We start from the raw sequence: 6,721 nt of genomic DNA, 5'->3' as shown, positions 1-6,721 counted from the left end.
TGGAAAGGACCCAATTCCCTGAGAATTGGATTAGTATTAAAGGAGCCAGCAAAATGGAAATAGACACCACATGGCTCCCACACTGTTGAACCAAAGGAGGATCCCATGTACACTGAAGAGCACGAGAATGAAGCATATCCTTGGTCCTGCTTCCTCACCCTGCCCGTAGTCTTGTGCCTTGCAGCCTGGCTCTTGGAGAACAACAACAGGGACTTTGGTGATCCTTGGATTCTAGAAAATGGAGGAGGAAGTAGAAGAGAGTGGGCTGGAAATGCAGTGAGTGACTGGGATGAAAACAGAGTCAAGAAGACAGACAAGAAGACAGACAGACGGCCACAGACAAAAAGACAGACAGAGGGCCACAGCTTGAAATGGCTTTGGGCTACCTGTCAATTGAAACAGTGAAAAGGGAATCTGGGAGAGGGCAGAACAATTTAGAGGCAACGGAGGAGACAAAAACAAATATTCTGAGGTACAGGAAAAAAGCCTATGGAAATCTAAGCCAAAGTCTTTTTGCCATAGGGTTTTGTCTTTTTTTTTTTTTTCCCCTGGAAAAATTTGATGCTCTTTGGATTACACCTTTTTTGAGCAGCATGATGGATAGATTATAATTTTGTTTTGTTTTGTTTTTCAAGACAGGGATTTCTCTAAATAGCCCTGGCTGTTCTGGAACTTGTTCTGTAGATTGGGCTGTCCTCAAACTCAGAGTGCAAGGATTAAAGGCATGTGCTACCACACCTGGCACACAAAGAGATTACACATGGCGTTCCTCTTACAAGTAATCAGTTTAGGATAGTATGTCAAATAATGCTGCACGATAGGATCCAGTTCTGCTAGAAGTTTCTAGAAAGAGCTTTGTTCCAGAGAGGGAGAGAAACACATTCCTTTCGCATATGTTGCCAAGTCTTCCTGAAGCTGTGGTACAGCAGTGAAGGCCCTGTCCTCTGAAGAGGGTACAGCAGGAAGAAGCACCCTGAGGACCTGGATAATGTCTGTGAATGACTCCTAACCTCCCCTAGGCTTCTGTACAATGGCCCAGGAGATGATAAAGTCCTCATTTTTTAAAGCCACCTCTACTCAGGACTTTGTTGCTAGCTCCATTGTTTCTTCTAATGCCGCAGGTGAGAGCATGCGTTACAAATGTGAATGGTTGGGTTTAAAACACCTGAAAGGGAGACTTGCGCTCCTTCCCTACCCTCCTGGATCCAGACAAAAGCATGTCTCTCTTCCCCAGGGTCTTTCACCCCTGCTCAAGCTCAGTATAGAGGCTTCCTCCTCCCTGGGTCCTATTCTGTCCCAGGAGATGCACCACTTAGCCAGTACACAGGTTTCTGGAACCTTGCCTCATAGGTTCTGTCTTAGGGTCTCTATTGCTGTGAAGAGACACCATGACTTTGACAACTCTTATAAAGGAAAGCATTTTATTGGGCTGGCTTACATTTTCAGAGCTTTAGTCCATTATCATCATGGTGTGACAGTGGCATGCAGGCAGACATGGTGCTGGAGAAGGAGCTGATAGTCCTACATCTGGACTCATAGGCAACAGGAAGTAGTCTGAGATACTGGGCATGGCTTGAGCATATATGAGACCTCAAAGACCACCTCCACAGTGACACACTTCCTTGAACAAGGCACACTCCCTAATTGTGCCACTCCCTTTGGGGCCATTTCTTTCAAACCACCACAGGACCCATAGGCATCCAAGTCTGAAACCTGAAGTCACAGTTTAGCGGGAGCTCATCCACAGCACTATTCTGTACCTTGTGGTGGTTTTGCAGCCCTGGGGAAGAACACGGGGACGTGTAGTCAGAGGATGTGGAAATGGCTAGAACATAGGCATGGGAAGGTATGAGAACGCAATTAGGTTCGACTGACGAGTTATAGTTCTTAGAATCCCCACATAGCATCTAACAGGAGTCTACCTAGTTTCTCTGTGTGTACACAGGAGATGAGACTATAGGCAGATGGCCAAGTCGTTTTTCTCTCACAGAATTTTCCTTTCAGTGTCTTTCAATGGTATCACTTCCCCCCTAAAAACTAAACCTTCAATATTCTCAGTTGGTTAAGTTTATTTTTATAACACACTTTGTGACAGGGAGTGGCAGGATAGTTTTATTTAACTTGCCAAGAAGCAAGACACAAAGAGATGATCTGACTTGGCCGCCATCCCAGAGGGCATCTACAGCGGAGCCTGGATGGTCCTTTAGTCCCCAGGGTTCTCAGGCTTTTGTTCTGATGTCCCTGTATATAATTGTTTTGATAGCAATTTCTCTGGTTCTCTCTCACTAGCCTGTTAATCACTCATGTCAATCACATTCAAGAACATCATGGGCCTAAGGGTCAGCCACAGTCTCAGTAGAACGGAATCCAAAAGAAGAAATTAAGGAATAATATATATATATATAGCATTTTTCTCCTTCGAGCGTGTATGTCAGTTGTGGCCTCATAAATCTGACAGCGTGTGCAGGAGGAAGTTGAGGACCTCCGCCCTGGGCTGCAGAAAGAACAGGGTCTATGAAGCTCTGACTGGAGCTTAAATCAAGTGAACAAGAACCCTCAAGGGGATCGATGGGTTCTCCACCCAGTCTCTAAAGAACCAGGAAGGAAGTCCTCCTTTCCTTCCTCTTCAAAGAGTCACCCCTGTAGCGCCCCTGTGCTGTCTCCGGACATGGGACTGTGGTGGAGCGCACGTGCAAACCTCCCTCTCGACCCTTGGCCATCTTGCTCCAGTTCACTTTCACTTTAGAGAGCTCAGTATCGGAGCCCGAAAAAGGGGCGCCCAGGGAAAAAAAGGCCACAAGATTCAGGGCGACCCCGGGGCTCGGACCCCGAAGAGCGCGTGCGCGCGTGCGCGGGGAAGCCCCGGGCTAATCCCCTGCCACTCATCCCTGAGGACGCTGGCGTGCGGGCCGCAGCGCCTGGAGCCTCGCGCCGGGGCCCAGCTGGGCCGCGCGCGGAAGGACAAATAGTCCCGTCGGCTGCTCCGCGCGCCCCTCCGAGACCGCGCTCGCCCCGCCCGAGCGGCCCGGCCTCGGCCTCGGGCGGCGGGAAGTGGGCGGCCGCTCGACCCCCGCTTCTCCCTCTGGGGCCTGGCGGGTGTGCGAAGCTCCTCAGGGAAAAGTAATTGGATTCCGGGCTCGGCGCAGCCGAGAACAGCGGAAAGCCGCAGCTGAGGCTGTAGCGCGTGGGCGGAGGAGAGCGAGGCGGGGGAGGGACGGCGGAGACGCCGCCGGCTCTCCCGCGCCTAGGCGACCTGGCCAGGGCAGGCCGCAGCTGAAAGCTGGCCGCCGCGGGGGGGAGGGCCAGCGCGCTTGCCCCGGGGGGCTCCGAGTGCGACGCTCCGCACTCCTTTCCCGTTGCCATCTAGTCTCTGGAGCTCACCTGGCTGACGACACCCGCCCCAAGAAACGTTTGGGAGAGCTCGAGTCTGTCAGCATCCCCCAGGGATTCTCTCAAAGCTCCATGTGCAGCTGAGGTGGAAAAATAACCCTTCATCCAGTGTGCAAGTGGAGATGTCTCTCCTTCAAGAAAGTCACAGAGAACACTAGCAAAGTACCTCAAGTCCTTGCTTTGGTGACAGACTCCCCCTAAGTTCCCTGTCCTCTGAGACTGATCTCAAGTGGAAGCCTTAAGCAGGGTTTGTTTTTTTTCGCCCCAGCTGAATTGGTAGGAATGTTCTAGAACTTTTAAACGACTCAGTAGCCTTTTTGTGGCATGTATTTTTCCTTCTTTCATTTCCTTTATTACATTTCACATACTGCTTTTATCGAGGAATTTCTTCTGTATCAGGCTCTATCCTGCTTATCAGGAATGTATCAGGGAATAAGCCAAAACTGAACTCTTGGACTTCGGTATAGTAGATGAGATACAGTAGGTGTGACGGTAAGTGCTGTGAAAAAATAAGACTGCGGGGCAAAGAAGGATGCTGGTAGAAGGGATGCGCAGTTTAGAAAGATCTTCCCGGAGCAGTTACGTTTAAAACTGAGGTCTGAGTTAGAAAGCCAAGCAAAACAGATCTGGACAGGTAACCTTACAGATGGAAGGGAGAGCAAATCCAAAGGCTTCGAAACCGGAAGAAGTCTACTGAGTGGTTTAGCAATAAGTGAGGCCAATGTGGATACTACTCAGTGGGCAAGAGCAGTTGGAAACGAGCGTGGAGGTGGGCTGAGAGGTCCGGGGCCGTGTGAACCCATGGTGGTAAGAGCTTCAAGTCACTTTTAGATTTTTAAAAATTCTATGTGAATGAGTGTTTTGCCTGCAGGTAATATGTAAACCGTGTGCAAGCAGGTCAAAAAGGAGTGTTGGATCCCTTGAAACTGGAGTTCCTGATAGCTGAATCAGCATGTGGGTGCTGGGAGCTGAACCCAGGTCCTCTGCGAGAGCAACGAGTGTTTTTTAATTGCCAAACCATTTCCCCCGACCTGTACACTTTTAATGTGAGACTTTTGTATAGTTTTATGCTCCTATTTGCCAAGCTGTCTCCTGTAGTGATATTTTGTTTGTGTTTTAGCTAATAAAGCTTGCCTGAAGATCAGACTGCAGAGCTAAGCCATTAGAGGCCAAGAAGTGGTGGCAGGATTCGGGAGACAGAGGCAGAGAGAGCTCTGTTGGTTCAAGGCCACCCTGGGCTACAATAGATTGAATCAGTCTAAAAGAGAAACAGAGCTCACACAGAGGTGATCCCAGCTCTTGGGATCCCATGCCTTTAATCCTAGTACTAGGGAGGTGGAGGCAGAAGGGATATGGCTGGGTAGAGAGGAATATAAAGCAGGAGGAGACAGCTGAGGGCAGTCTGAGTATGGCCCCTGTAGTCTTGAGTATGCAGTCTGAGGTGACAGTCTAAGGACAGGATTGTCCCTTCGGCCCCTTGGTAGATGTAAAAGGTTTCTCTAGTGGCTGGCCATACTGCTTTTTGGATCCTTCAGCTTTTACTCCCCCCTCCCCATATCTGACTCTGGGTTTTATTTATTAAGGCCAATTAGAAATCGTGCTAGAGGCTCCTCCTCCTCCATCAGACACTAGATCTGTTTGGTTCTGATGTCCCCCTTTCTCTCCTGGTCTCCAACAGTAAATGCAAGTTTCTGCTTTTCCCCTCACCCTCCGGCACTCATTCATGAGCAGTGTAGCTTCAGGTGGTTCTTACATGCAGCCCCTACTTCAGCCTCGTCTTTATTCCTGGTGGTATAAACTTTGTTTCTTGCTATATAGCCTTCGCTGGTCTGAAACTTGGTAACCCAGGCTGGCCTCGATCTCACAGAGATCCACTTGCCTCTGCCTCCTGAGTGCTGGGGTTAAACGTGTGCTTCTACCAGGTTTCCTGCCATCTTCCTGATTGCAACAGCTTAATAACTAATCTTGCTGTCTTCGCAAAACCTGTAACACACTCCTTTTAATACCACTTCCCTCTCTGCCACCCACACTTGTCATTGTCAACACAATAGTTCTTATTTATTTTACCTGGCCTGTTACCAGGACCTTTAGTGTCTGATTTGAAGTACCTCATATCAAATTTCTTCCTCTATCTCTGCTTCATGGTTTTTGCCTAAGACCTTGAACATTGCCAGCCAGGATCAGTTCAGCAGTCTTTTTATGGTCTCTCTGACTTCCTTTTCTATCTGTTCCAATGGAACTTGCCAGAATAATTGCTCACTTTTAGCACATCTCTTCATGCCCAGATAGCTTTATGGTTATATTTTCTCTTGCATTAAATTTAAACTCTAGCGATTGACTTTCAAGCTCAGTTTCCTTCTGTCTTTTGACCCACTCTGCTGTTACCCCCCCCCCCCACCCTGCCCCAATTTTGGTTAGCTCTGTCCAACAAGCACCTTCCTATTCATTTATTTCCTTGAGTATGCTTATATATCCACGCTCATATAACCTAGTATTTGACTCATTTGGATAAGTGACAAAAATATAACTTAAATGCGCTTAAATAGAAAGGGGGATCCCGTTAGCTTTCGTTCCTACGGGGCGACACCCGAGACTGTCTGACTGCTTACGAGCAGAAGCTGCGGAGGTTCAAGTCATGGCACCTGCACCAGCTCAGCCCTGGTAAGGGCTCTCCCTCAGCTGTCAGTTCACAGCCATGGCAACAGTGGAAGTGTGTGCAGAAACAGTGGCTACACCTCAGTATAGGAAGCCAGAGAGGCTGGGTGGGGCCGGGCTCCTGCTTTCATAGGAAACCTTTCCAGAAACCTAACCAAGGCCTAATGAAAAACACTTTAATCTCTTTCAGGCAAGGGCACACCCTCAGTTGCCTCAAGAACCTTTCACTTGGCCTCACCTCCTGAAAAGTTCTGTAGTGCTTCCTGAAACCACTACTCTGAGGCAGAGCTTTCCAGTACACAAACCGTTAGGGAACATACAAACCAAAGCAGGGAATTTATTGGCTTATATCACTGAAATATTCAAGTGTGTTAGACATGGCGTACTAAAGAGTTCCCATTATGTCACTGAGGTTCAGTGTCCCCTTTGTATCAGTTCTCTCTGTTGTCAGCATCACCCTGAATCCTCACAGATGAGTACCAGCAGATCTAGATTGACACCAGCCTCACCAACAGCAGGGATGTTCCTTCCTAACTCAGTCACTGCTGCCTAAAGAACGCCGTGCTTAGACTGGTCTAGAGTGACGGACATGTGAGTTTATCGAGTACACAGATGACACAAGATGATATGACTAGAAATAGCAGGAGGATGGCTATGGGAGAAAGGGGGATGTGTT

Source organism: Arvicola amphibius, chromosome 3, assembly GCF_903992535.2.
Source record: "Arvicola amphibius chromosome 3, mArvAmp1.2, whole genome shotgun sequence".
Taxonomy (NCBI): domain Eukaryota; kingdom Metazoa; phylum Chordata; class Mammalia; order Rodentia; family Cricetidae; genus Arvicola; species Arvicola amphibius.
The sequence above is the reverse complement of the archived record's forward strand: the minus strand, read 5'-3'. Positions refer to the sequence as shown.